The following is a 13,236-nucleotide window of genomic DNA, read 5'->3' as shown; positions in this document are numbered from 1 at the left end:
TGGTAAAATACCTATCTCAAAGCTTTGGAATTTTCTACGGTAAGCCAGAGATTTCCACACTATATCCCATGATTCTCCTACACCTATATCTTGTAAATAGCCCCTTTGTAAGTAAACTCATTTCAAATTATTCCAATGATGCAAACCCTACATCTACTTACTGTTAACTTCCTGACCGACACCCATTTCACTTAGAATAAGACTTGTAATATCCTATGCAGCTCTACGTGATCGATACTCTCCACCCAGAGCTATTGCCTCCCTGAGCTCCTCTCCTACTGGTCTTCCTCATGTCCACTCTGGCTTCTTACTATTCGTCAAATATGTCAGTTTATTCCACTTGTGTGGAATGATTTTCCCCCAGCTACTCACTTGGTGACTCACTTACCTTTTTCATGTCTTTGCTAAAATCTCACCTTTTAATGAAGTTTCTCCTGACCCTGTATTTAATTTACTTACTTAGATTGTTTATTATTTATTCTCCTCCTTCTATTCTCATCCAATGTATTCTTTTTTTTTTTTTCATTTTAGACAGAGAGAGAGAGAGAGAGAGAGCATGAGTGAGGGAGAGGGGCAGAGGGAGACAGAATCTTAAGCAGTCTCCATGCTGACACAGGGCTTGATCTCATGACCCTGGGATCACAACCTGAGCTGAAATCAAGAGCTGGATGCTCAAATGATTGAGCCACCCAGCCACCCCCGTATCCAATGTATTCTTGATCTGAACTTTTATAACTATTTCCTAAATAGTCTCCCTGTCCCTGATCTAGCTCCATGTCAATCTATCCTCTATATATCCCCAAATCACTACCTTTCAGAAATGTAGATGAGTATATGCAACTCCTTTGCATTAAATCACTACACAAGAGATATTTTTATGGAACAAAACGTATTTTGTTTCCCACTGAATAATATTCTGACACCTCAGAACAGCATTCCTGGCTCTCAATATCTGGTCCTAATTTGCTTTTGACCATATTTTCAGTTTCTAATACCATCACCCTCAATTCATTCTTAGATACACATCTACATGGACTTATTTCACTCAGAAAAAGCCACAGTTTCTGCCTCTATGTTTCTTCTCCAAAAGTTCTCAAAATGTCCTTTCCTATCTCAGTCATTTTTCTAAATGAAGACCAAACATTGCCTCTTTTAAAAAGCTTTCTCTTATCCCTTAGTTATGAAAAATTATTCTCTCTTCTAGTCTTAACAGTATTTGGTTTATACATCCATCATTTATCACTTCTTTCATCCATTTTTTAAAATAATTCACAGTCATAGTTGATTAAGGTCTATGGGCCAGGAATATATCACTCTCAGATATGCATGAAAGTTCTTTGTAATTGCTTCTTAATTCCTCACTAGATCACCAGCTTCCCTAAGGGGAAAGAGAGTGTCTCACTTATCTGACATCATCTAGTGTCTCCTACAGAACTTTGTTGAATTGAATAAAAACAATTAGATAGATGAACCAGTATTATATACATGCCTTCATTATATTTTGGAAAAAGAGATATTCTTTTTAAGTTTCTTTAAACCTAAATGAAATTTGAGTGGAATGATTTTATCTGGGAAAAAGAAACAGGTGTTATGCTTTTAAATATATAAATTTTTGTCACCTAAGTTAATAATCTTAATTTACATTACACCTCCCTAAATAGAGGGTTTTAGAATCTTATTTAAAATGACAATAACCATTACTGAAATACATAAAAGGTTGGGGGGTAGGATAGAAAAAAACATACGGGCCTTTTCCGAGAGACTATGGTACTCAACAAGAATCACTCACAGGGTGGCAGAATGATTGTCAACAACACTGAGAGCATCCTAATGTTTTAATACTGTGTGGAACTTACATTCAAAGACATGAAGAAGGTGCCTGTGGCCTTCAAAGAGACTAAGAAGTCCTTCATGGTGCTGTTTTATCTGATGAAGGACTGTGAGATCAAGCAGCCTGTGTTTGGTGCAAACTACATCAAGAGGACAGTGAAGGCTGGAGCAGGAGGTGGCTGGGAAGGCTCTGCGACACACAAGTTGACCTTTATGGTAGGGAGTGCCATCATGTTTGGACAACAGATACTGCAAGTGGCATCTCAAGCCTCCCAAGGTGAAGCCCCCAAAATAGAGTCTATGGGTATTCCTTACATGCTCAGTGGGACCTAGGTCTTTCCCCTGTCAATGGAATGTATCCACTGCCCCCACTTGAGGTTCCAGGACCTCCTATGATGGATGGGGTCATGGGTTATGTGCCCCATCCTAGGCCCATGGAACCTCCAGTCAGCATCCCTGAAGTCCCCTCTACTCCTGGAGCTGAAGGTAAAGCTGCAGAAGCGGCTACCAGAGACTATTACAATCTGGGTAACCCACATGATGTCTACACTCCCACGAACCAGCTTCGGCCACCTTCCTACTACCCGTCTCCCCATGGAAGAAGAACCAGCATACCCTTCCTGCTCCTGCCTCCCACCCCTGCTCACTCTTCCCTACCCTTCCTTCCCCTTGGGACTGAGAGGTGACGGAAGGGCCTTGTTCTTCCTTCAGGTCTGATTATAAACCACTTCCTAGGGACTGGTGTTGAGGGAAAGGGGGCCCCTGACTCGGGAGCCATGCCTCCTAGCTTCTCAAGCTAGCCCAGAGCCCACGGCGCTGCTTGGATGCACTTCCCTCTCACCATCCCTGGTGCTCTCCTCAAGAGCATGGGTGATCATATCGTTCCTGTCTTGCTCTGGTAGCTTCTACTCACAGAAGGACTTTCTGGCCACCTTGTCTACTCAGTACAGCTCCCTCGTTTGAGAATCTACGTTATATTCAGCCTTGTGAGCTCCCCCAGATCAGCCTCATATGTCTTCCTGAGGGCCTCAGCCAGGCCCCCTTCACATTCCCTCCACTCTGGTCTGTGCCTAACCGTGAAAGGCCACCTTTTCAGTGGACTGTCAGCCCTCATTCCTATCCCAGCCTGCCTCCAGCCCGTCACACTCACCTTCCCCTCCCTGACCTGTCCTTGGTCATCTGTTGCCACTGCATTGTGACTTTTGGAACTTTAACACGAGCTTCCAGGTGGTGGGTGCCATCAATGCCAGGCCGCAGCAACAGGGAGGGAGCCCACTGTTTCCCTCCTAGTGCTTTTGGCATTTGTTTCTCTTTGCCTTCTTGCTTTTCCCTCTAGAAGGAACTTCCCAGACTGGAACTGGAGAATGAATGTTCATCCCACTATGACATCTGAGGACTGTTGGATGGGCTGGAACAAAGGCTCCTGACCCCTGGGGCCTGGCCTGTGTGCTGACCATGGCCTCTTATCAGCCCCTCACCCTGACCTCTTCCCTTTAAGTTTCATGCCTAATTGGTGATATACCCCCTAGAGGCACTAAAATTTGCTCTCATTTGCTTCTGGACTGGTCATGAAGTGAGGAGATGGTTATTTAAAGAGAATTGCGTTTATTTGACAAAACAACCAGTTAATATACTAATGTGAAATAAGCCCTGTTTGCACCTTGATGTGTTTACTGAAAATGCGTAGTAAAATGAAGTGACTGGGCGGCGGGGGGGGGGGGGGGGGGGGGGGGACACATAAGGTAAGTGATTTTTGAAAAATTGTGCTTTGATACCTCACCCTCCTCTCTCCTGTGTAGTTTCTTTTACTGTTCATAACCTGACATTACATTTCTACTTATTTGTTTTCCAATTGCCTGATGCCTTATTAGAATATAAGCTTGATAAGGGCGGGGGCTTTGTTTTGTTCAATCTTGTATCCCTAGTACTTAGGATAGTGACTAGCATGTGATAGACACCCAATAAGTATTTCTTATATGAATGAAAAAAAATTACAAAATCCTGGAGTAAACCAAACTAAAACTGGGCAAGATTAACATGACGACCTGAAACAACAACATATAAATGAAGATACAATTTACACCCCAGAGAGGAGAAATTGACATCCTAAAGACATCAATTCTCTCCATAATGATCTTTAAATTCAATGCACGACAATTAAAATCCCAACAGATTTTTTCATGGATCCTAACAATCTAATTTAAAACCCATTCAATACATGAATCATCTAAATCAGCTTTTACTTTGAATTTGGTCAGCAAAGTTTATTATGCCCATATATTATAAAGAAAATGAAATAATTTTAAAATCATTTTTTCTAAGCACAAAACATTTTGCAACTTCCCATATAAATTTGCATTATAAACTACACATACTTTAATCCTAAATGAAAGACTTAAGTAAATTTTTCTACTTAAGCCTTATTAAATGTTTGATGTGATCAGCATTTTGATTCTCCTTGAGCAAGTTCTTTGGATAAATAAAATATTTCTTCTCCAAACATTGAAGTGGCTCCAAATTGCTAATATTTCATATGTACTTTTAATATTAACTATCTCCTTCCTATGTTTTTTTTTTTTTTGCATCCATACTACAAATATGACAAAGAGCTCTAGTAAAATATGAAACAAAGATGCCTATTGTTTGACTTTCCTAGCTGGTATTGTTCACGGAGTGTGCACTGCCATGCCATCTGTAATTGACAACCCCAGACAATGGCTGGACTGCTGTCATCAATCCTTGCTTAACTAAAATCTCTTCTTTTGTGGAACTCATTCAGTAATCCTGTACTTGGTCTCTAAAACGAGTAAAATTGTATTTGTATGTCTTTTCGTTGAGAGAGCAATTAAGTAAAATTGTCACTTTTAAAAATACATAAAGTTAAACCCTTTTGAAAGAGAAAATGCATGAGGTTAGCTAAGAAAACTCTGAAAAAAATGAGAACTTTGGGGGACTTCCTCTAGCAGATTTCAAAGGTTCCAATAAACTATATTAATGAAGGAAGAATAGTATTATCAGACGAATCAACCGAAGAAGGGACTAGAAGAGAACTCATAAACGCATTATACGATAAAGGTGTCATTTTATATCAGTGTGGCAAAGCATGGATTATTCAATAAATAGCATTTAGAAAACTATAAGATTACAGACATTTCTTGAATCATACATACAAAATAGACCCAGATAGATTACGGAACTAGGTAAAACAAAAACTGTAACTATAAAAGAGGAGAAAATTATAAAACAAATGTTAACCAATACAGGAGAAGCTAAGTAGAATATGATATGTCCATTCCATGGAATACTTTGTAGTGTGTAAAACAAATGTATGAAAAGAGCTCCAAGATATGCTGCTAAGTAAAAGGGCAAAACTATATTGTTCTTCTTCTTTTTTTTAATCACACCTTCTTGCTCGTCTTTCTTATCTTCCCAATCTCCTCTGGAATGTGCTTGGGTTCAGTCTCTGTACTTCTTCATCATTTCTATTCCCTAAGTGATCTCATTCAGACTATATGTTAATAACTCGCAAATTTTTTACATTTGACCCATATTTGTCCTCAGGAATCCAGAATTATCTATCCAATTCATAACGCAACTTCTGCACTTGAATTTCTAAGAGGCATGTCAAACTCAACCTATCCCAAACAACTTCCCTCTCAATTTTACTCTTTCTGCAGTCATATCCAGTTCACTAAATGACAACTCCACCTTTCCACTGTTTCAGTTCAAATACTTTTGAGGTATGCCCTTTTTTCCATTCTTTTCCACACCGCCACTGTCAATAATTCTGCTGACAATACTTTAAAACTATATCCAAAATTTAATAATTTTTTCCTAATCTTCCCCTCTGACCTAAACCACCATTATCTCTCACCTAGTTTATTGCTCACCTGAATTATAGCTTCCTAAATGATCTCTGTGCTTTGGCCTTTAACTATGTTTCAGTTGTATTGGTCTTTTTGGTGTTCCTTGAAGTAGCAAGCAAGCTCCTGCCTTGGTCTTTTTACCTCTGTTCCCTCTGCCTGGAACACTCTTCCTCCAAGATAACTGCATGGTTTCCTCCATCATCTTTCAACTGTCTACATACATGTTATCTTAAAAAAAGCCTTCCCTGGCTACTCTATATAAAATACCATCCCTCCTCATCCCGCTCTTACTTTGCTTTAATTTTCTTAATAGCACTTATCACCATCTGATATACAATATATATATATTAAATGACATGCAAGCAGGAGCTTTTTTTCCCTTTCAATCTCTGTAGCTTCCAGAAAAGTACATGGCACACTGTAGACACACAATAAATATTTGTGGAGAGAATGGATAGATGAATGGATGAATGATTACATTCAAATGATTCCTTTCCTCAAAAAAAAAAAACAAGATATTTGTACATATGTATATGTATCTGTCCATGTACAAATACAGAAACATGAGAAGGGATTATCATTGTGGGTAGTGACACTGAACAAAGACTTTCACTTTTTACTACATATTTGTATACTTTTAGAATTTGTTTTATAATGATAATATATTTATGTACTACTGATGCTAAAAGGTAAATATATAAAAAATGTTGCTTAATATTTTGAATGCATTCAGTTCAATTATTAAGCTTATTTTTGTGTGACATGCATCTATATCATTTTTATAATGTTTATAATAAAGATAAAATATAGGTTGATAGGTATCTTAATGTTTTTCACAAAATATTGTTACTTTAACATAGGTCAACTACACATCATTTACCAGCTCTTTTATCTGTTTTTAAATTTAGTTTCTGTTCCATGTCATTCTCTTCAAGGACGGACTAAGACTTCTTAGGCTTCCTTAAAAGTATTCTTCAAGGGAATCTGAAGACTTGCCATGTAGAGACTGATACACTCTCAAGTAAAGATAATGTTTGGATTTTAGTTGTAAAAATTTAGGAACTTATTTCTAACAGAGTTTTGTAGGTTGAAATTAGCATAGAGGCTATAGGACAATTCTATGAAAATTTCTTGATTTTCATTTCAAATTTTAAATGAGGTTAAGTGAATATGGTATTCAAAATATTACCTAAAGATAAAAGACATATTAAAATTATATTAAACTTCCCAGATTTCTTTTTTTTTTTTTTTTGGTAGATGTTCTTTCTATTTTTTTAAATCAAATTTGTTGCTAAATTGGTTTCCGTACAACACCCAGCGCTCATCCCAACAGGTGCCCTCCTCAATGACCATCACCCCCTTTCCCTTCCTCCCCACCCCCCATTAACCCTCAGTTTGTTCTCAGTATTTAAGAGTCTCTTATGGTTTGCCTCCTTCGCTCTCTGTAACTTTTTTTCTCCCCATCCCCTCCCCCCCAGTCTTCTGTTGAGTTGCTCAGAATCCACATATGAGTGAAAACATATGGTATCTGTCTTTCTCTGCCTGACTTATTTCACTTAGCATAACACTCTGCAGTTCCATCCACGTTGCTACAAAAGGCCATATTTTATTCTTTCTCATTACCAAGTAGTATTCCATTGTATATATAAACCACATCTTCTTTATCCATTCATCAGTTGATGGACATTTAGGCTCTTTCCATAATTTGGCTATTGTTGAAAGTGCTGCTATAAACATTGGGGTACAAGTGCCCCTATGCATCAGCACTCCTGTATTCCCTGGGTAAATTCCTAGCAGTGCTATTGCTGGGTCATAGGGTATATCTATTTTTAATTTTTTGAGGAACTTTCACACTGTTTTCCAGAGTGGCTGCACCAGTTTGCATTCCCGACCAACAGTGCAAGAGGGTTCCCGTTTCTCCACATCCTCTCCAGCATCTATAGTCTCCTGGTTTGTTCATTTTAGCCACTCTGACCGGCAAGAGGTGGTATCTCAGTGTGGTTTTGATTTGTATTTCCCTGATGAGGAGTGACATTGAGCAGATCTTTTCATGTGCCTGTTGGCCATCTGAATGTCTTCTTTAGAAAGGTGTCTATTCATGTCTTCTGCCCAGTTCTTCACCAGATTATTTGTTTTTTGGGTGTGGAGTTTGGTGAGTTCTTTATAGATTTTGGATACTAGCCCTTTATCCAATACGTCAGTTGCAAATATCTTTTCCCATTCCATCGGTTGCCTTTTAGTTTTGTTGATTGTTTCCTTTCCAGTGCAGAAGCTTTTTATATTGATGAGGTCACAACAGTTCATTTTTGCTTTTAATTCCCTTGCCTTTGGAGACGTGTCAAGTAAGAAATTGCTGTGGCTGAGGTCAGAGAGGTTTTTTTTCCTGCTTTCTCCTCTGGGCTTTTGATAGTTTCCTGTCTCACATTCAGGTCCTTCATCTATTTTGAGTTTATCTTTGTGAATGGTGTATTCTGCACGTTGCCGTCCAGTTCTCCCAGCACCATTTGTTAAAGAGACCATCTTTTTTCCATCAGATATTCTTTCCTGCTTTGTCAAAGATTAGTTGGCCATACATTTGTGGGTCCAATTCTGGAGTCTCTATTCTATGTGTCTGTTTTTGTGACAATACCATGTTGTCTTGATGATTACAGCTTTGTAGTAGAGGTTAAAGTCTGGGATTGTGATGCCTCCTGGTTTGGTTTTCTTCTTCAATATTACTTTGGCTACCATACAAATTTTAGGATTGCTTGTTCTAGCTTCGAGAAGAATGCTGGTGCAATTTTGATTGGGATTGCACTGAATGTGTAGATAGCCTTGGGTAGCATTGACATTTTAACAATATTTATTCTTCCAATTCATGAGCACAGAATATTTTTCCATTTCTTTGTATCTTCTTCAATTTCCTTCATAAGCTTTCTATACTTTTCAGCATAAAGATCTTTTACATCTTTGGTTAGGTTTATTCCTAGGTATTTTATAATTCTTGGTGCAACTGTGAATGGGATCAGTTTCTTGATTTGTCTTTCTGTTGCTTCATTATTAGTGTATATATAAGAATGCAACTGATTTCTGTACATTGATTTTGTATCCTGCGACTTTGCTGAATTCATGTATCAGTTCTAGCAGACTTTTGGTGGAGTCTGCCCGGTTTTCCATGTATAGTATCATGTCATCTGCAAAAAGTGAAAGCTTGACTTCATCTATGCCAATTTTGATGTCTTTGATTTCCTTTTGTTGTCTGATTGCTGATGCTAGCACTTCCAACATTATGTTAAACAACAGCAGTGAGAGTGGACATCCTTGTCATGCTCCTGATCTCAGGGGGAAAGCTCTCAGTTTTGAGGGTGATATTAGCTGTGGGCTTTTCATAAGTGGCTTTTATGATGTTTAAGTATGTTTCTTCTATACCAAGTTTCTTGAGGGTTTTTATTAAGAAAGGATGCTGAATTTTGTCGGATGCTTTTTCTGCATCAATTGACAGGATCATATGGTTCTTATCTTTTCTTTTATTAATGTGATGTATCACGTTGATTGATTTGCGAATATTGAACCAGCCCTGCAGCCCAGGAATAAATCCTACTTGATCATGGTGAATAATTCTTTTTATATGCTGTTGAATTCGATTTGCTAGTACTTGTTGAGAATTTTTGCATCCATATTCATCAGGGATATTGGCCTGTAGTTCTTTTTTTGCTGGGTCTCTGTCTGGTTTGCAAATCAAAGTAATGCTCGCTTCCCAGAATGAGTCTGGAAGTTTTCCTTCCCTTTCTATTTTTTGGAACAGCTTGAGAAGGATAGGTATTATCTCTGCTTTAAATGTCAGGTAGAATTCCCCTGGGAAGCCATCTGGTCCTGGACTCTTATTTGTTGGGAGATTTTTGATAACTGATTCAATTTCTTCACTGGTTATGGGTCTGTTCAAATTTTCTATTTCTTTCTGCTTGAGTTTTGGAAGTGTGTGGGTGCTTAGGAATTTGTCCATTTCTTCCAGGTTGTCCAGTTTGTTGGCATATGATTTTTCATAGTATTCCCTGATAATTGCTTGTATTTCTGAGGGATTAGTTGTAATAATTCCATTTTCATTCATGATTTTATCTATTTGGGTGATCTCCCCTTTCTTTTTGAGAAGCCTGGCTAGTGGTTTATAAATTTTGTTTATTTTTTCAAAAAACCCACTCTTGGTTTCATTGATCTGTTCTACTGTTTTTTTAGATTCTATATTGTTTATTTCTGCTGTTATCTTTATTATTTCTCTTCTTCTGCTGGGTTGGGGTGTCTTTGCTGTTCTGCTTCTAGTTCCTTTAGGTGTGCTGTTAGATTTTGTATTTGGGATTTTTCTTGTTTCTTGAGATAGGCTGAATTGCAATGTATTTTCCTCTCAGGACTGCCTTTGCTGCATCCCAAAGCATTTGGATTGTTGTATTTTCATTTTCATTTGTTTCCATATATTTTTCCAAATATATTTCCATATATTTCTTCTCTAATTGCCTGGTTGACCCATTCTTTCTTTAGTAGGGTGCTCTTTAACCTCCATGCTTTTGGAGGTTTTCCAGACTTTCCTGTGGTTGATTTCAAGTTTCATAGCATTGTGGTCTGAAAGTGTGCACGGTATGACTGCAATTCTTTTATACTTATGAAGGGCTATTTTGTGACCCAGTATGTGATCTATCTTGAAGAATGTTCCATGTGCACTTGAGAAGAAAGTATATTCTGACGCTTTGGGATGCAGAGTTCTAAATATATCTGTCAAGTCCTTCTGATCCCACATATCACTCAGGACCCTTGTTTCTTTATTTATTCTCTGTCTAGATGATCTATTCATTACTGTAAGTGGAGTATTAAAGTCTCCTGCAATTATCACATTCTTATCAATAAGGTTGCTTATGTTTGTGAGCAATTGTTTTACATATTTGGGGGCTCCTGTATTTGGTGCATAGACATTTATAATTGTTAGCTCTTCCTGGTGGATAGACCCTGTGATTATTATATAATGCCCTTCTTCATCTATTGTTACAACCTTTAATTTCAAGCCTAGTTTGTCAGATATAAGTATGGCTACTCCAGCTTCTTTTGACTTCCAGTAGCATGATAGATAGTTCTCCATCCCCTCACTTTTAATCTGAAGGTGTCCTCAGGTCTAAAATGAGTCTCTTATAGACAGCAGATAGATGGGTTGTTTTTTTTTTTTAATCCATTCTGATACCCTATGTCTTTTTGTTGGAGCATTTAGTCCATTTACATTCAGTGTTATTATTGAAAGATATGAGTTTAGGGTCATTGTGATATCTGTAGGTTTCATGCTTGTAGTGGTATCTCTGGTACTTTGTGGTCCTTGCAACATTTCACTCACAGAATCTTCTTTAGGATCTCTTGTAGGGCTCATTTAGTGGTGATGAATTCCTTCAGTTTTTGTTTGTTTGGGAAAACCTTTATCTCTCCTTCTATTCTGAATGACAGACCTGCTGGGTAAAGGATTCTTGGCTGCATATTTTTTTCTGTTCCTCACATTGAAGATTTCCTGCCATTCCTTTCTGGCCTGCCAAGTTCAGTAGATAGGTCTGCTACTACCCTTATGTGTCTACCTTTGTATGTTAAGGCCCGCTTATCCCTAGCTGCTTTCAGAATTCTCTCTTTATCCTTATATTTTGCCAGTTTTGCTATGATATGTTGTGCAGAAGATTGATTCAAGTTATGTCTGAAGGGAGGTCTCTGTGCCTCTTGGATTTCAATGCATGTTTCCTTCCCCAGATCAGGGAAGTTCAAGTACACCCTCAGTCCTTCTCTCTCTCTTCTTCTTCTGGAATTCCTATAATACAGATATTGTTCCGTCTGATTGCAACACTTATTTAATTCTTCCCTCACACTCCTGGATTTTTTAATCTTTTTCTCAGCTTCCTCTTTTTCCATAATTTTATCTTCTAATTCACATATTCTCTCTTCTGCCTCTCCAATCTGTGCTGTAGCCGCCTCCATTTTATTTTCCACCTCATTTATAGCATTTTTAATTCATCATGACTACTTTTTAGTCCTTTGATCTCTGTAGCAATAGATTCTCTGCTGTCCTCTATGCTTTTTTGAAGCCCAGCGATTAATTTTATAACTATTTTTCTAAATTCTTGTTCTGTTATATTGCTTAAATTGGTTTGGATCAAGTCGTTAGCTGTTGCTACTTCCCGGAATTTCTTTTGAGAAGAAATCTTCCGTTTCATCAATTTGGCTAGTTTTCTGTCCCTAATGGATTTTAAAAGCTTGTTGTATGCTCTGCACCTGTGAGCACTGCTTTATTAAAGGAGGGTCATACACTGTCCAGGGCCTGGCCCTTCAGGAAGTGTTTTTTCCGGGACTGTTACTTGCTCTCTGTTGTGACTTTGGTTATTTTATTACCCTACTCGTAGTAATATTTTGGACCCTCCACCAGATGTGCTTTGATTTGTTCCTTGGAGTAGCCCTGTAAAGGAAAACAGACAAAGAGGAGACAAAAACACGCAAACACACAAACAAACAAAAACAAAAACCTAAAGACTAAAAACAAAAAACCCCAAAACACTGACTACAAGTAAAGAAGAGGGTGGAGGTGGTGCTGATGGAAGAGCACATACAAAGAGAAATGACAGGAGTGGGGGTGGGGGCGGGGGGAGAAGAAAAAATAAACATTGATTAGGCAGGTAGACTAAAAGGCTTAATCCAGAGAGAGAGAAAGGAAAATAAAGGAGGTGGGGAAAATGAAACAAAGATATAGTTACCCAGACAGAGAAACTATATGGCTTGATTATTTCAGAGAGAGAGAGAGGAGTGTAAAGAAGGAGGTGTAGAAAATGTATCAAGATAATGGATTAAATATGTCTGTTTAGACAGACCAATGACTGGAGTAACCAGCCTAGGGGAGGGAAGAGATAAGGAGAAGAAATGGGGGGGTGGGAAGGAGAATATATCCATGTATCCAGAATTGACCTACTGTTAATCCAGGCAATGCTGCAGCACTTGTAGGTAGTAGCTGTCCACAGGGTCTGTGCTGCACAGTTACCCAGTGCAAGGGGGTGTGGTTTGGCATAATCTGAACCCACTTCCACTAGGGGACCCAGGAGTGATCCCTGAGGCCCCGTCTTGGTGGTGGTGGTGGTGGTGGTGGTGGTGGTGGAAGGGGGGAAATGGTGATCCCCAGTCTCTTCTCCACGGAGCCAGACCAGTGGACTCAGTTTGAGTTGTCCTCCCTATGCCGTGGGCACAAACAGGATGGTCCTTCTCGCTCTGCCAACTCCCCTGACCCTGCACTTGGCTAGGATTCAAAGTCCCACTCCGTGTGCTATGGCCCTGGGGAAGCACCTCTCAGTGCTGCCATACGTGGTCCCCGCTGGCTTTGTCTGTGCCGCAGCACTTCAGGGAGGACCACCTTCTCCTACTCGACTGAGCCGCTGCCCTTGCTGTGAGCCCCCAGGTGGCGGACGCAGGCAGCCTTTGTTTTTCCCACAGCACTCCAGGGAAACGCGGCGTCTTCCTCCTGCAGTCTGCGCCTTCCGCCCAGCCACTATGTCCCTGAGCC

General features: G+C 39.1%; 1 protein-coding gene and 1 pseudogene across 8 annotated transcripts in view; one reads left to right on the top strand and one right to left on the bottom strand.

Annotated features, from left to right (window-relative positions):
- Nucleotides 1-13,236, bottom strand: part of METTL25 (methyltransferase like 25) — a 161,212-nt gene that overhangs the window by 86,636 nt on the left and 61,340 nt on the right. The window lies entirely within an intron of this gene.
- On the top strand, nt 1,765-2,516 carry LOC128311010 (WW domain-binding protein 2-like; annotated as a pseudogene).

Source organism: Acinonyx jubatus, chromosome B4 (assembly GCF_027475565.1).
Source record: "Acinonyx jubatus isolate Ajub_Pintada_27869175 chromosome B4, VMU_Ajub_asm_v1.0, whole genome shotgun sequence".
In the NCBI taxonomy this organism is placed as follows: Eukaryota; Metazoa; Chordata; class Mammalia; order Carnivora; family Felidae; genus Acinonyx; species Acinonyx jubatus.
The sequence above is the reverse complement of the archived record's forward strand: the minus strand, read 5'-3'. Positions and strand labels throughout refer to the sequence as shown.